Source organism: Halyomorpha halys, unplaced genomic scaffold, assembly GCF_000696795.3.
Source record: "Halyomorpha halys isolate HHAL.00 unplaced genomic scaffold, Hhal_1.1 Scaffold84.1, whole genome shotgun sequence".
Taxonomy (NCBI): Eukaryota; Metazoa; Arthropoda; class Insecta; order Hemiptera; family Pentatomidae; genus Halyomorpha; species Halyomorpha halys.
Window position 1 is genome coordinate 328783 of NW_027110155.1, and position 725 is coordinate 329507.

Consider the following 725-nt stretch of genomic DNA (forward strand, 5'->3'; position numbering starts at 1 on the left):
TCTCGCGTCCTTTTTCTTTTCGTTCACCGCCATATTGGTAGGGACTGAGTCTACCTGGTCGCCATTTTGTTTTCATCCCGTTTAGAGGCTTATTGGTTTTATAATAGGCTGAGTCTACCCGGCCGCCATTTTGTTTTTGATAGCCACCATTTTATTATAAGGGTCTCGCGTCCTTTTTCTTTTCGTTCACCGCCATATTGGCAGGGGCTGAGTCTACCCGGCCACCATTTTGTTTTTGTGATAGCCACCATTTATTATGAGGGTCTCGCGTCCTTTTTCTTTTCGTCGCAGCCATATTGATCACGTGACTTAAGGAATTGGCAGAGGCTGAGTGTACCCGGCCGCCATCTTCTTTATTAATCGCCATCATTTTATTATGTGGGTCTCGCGACGTTTCTTTTCGTTCAGCGCCATATTGTGAGGCTTGTGATGCTCCACCATATCGATCACGTGACTTATGGAATTGGCAGAGGATCATTTTACCAGACCACCATTTTCTTTTCGTTCACCGCCATATTGGCATGGGCTGAGTCTACCCGGACGCCATTTTGTTTTCATGTCGTCGCCATTTTTATTATGAGATTCTCGCGACCTTTTTCTTTTCGTTTACCGCCATATTGGCCACGTGACTTATGGAATTGGCAGAGACTGAGTGTACCCGGCCGCCATTTTCTTTATTAATCGCCATCATTTTATTATGAGGGTCTCGCGATCCTCTTCTTTTC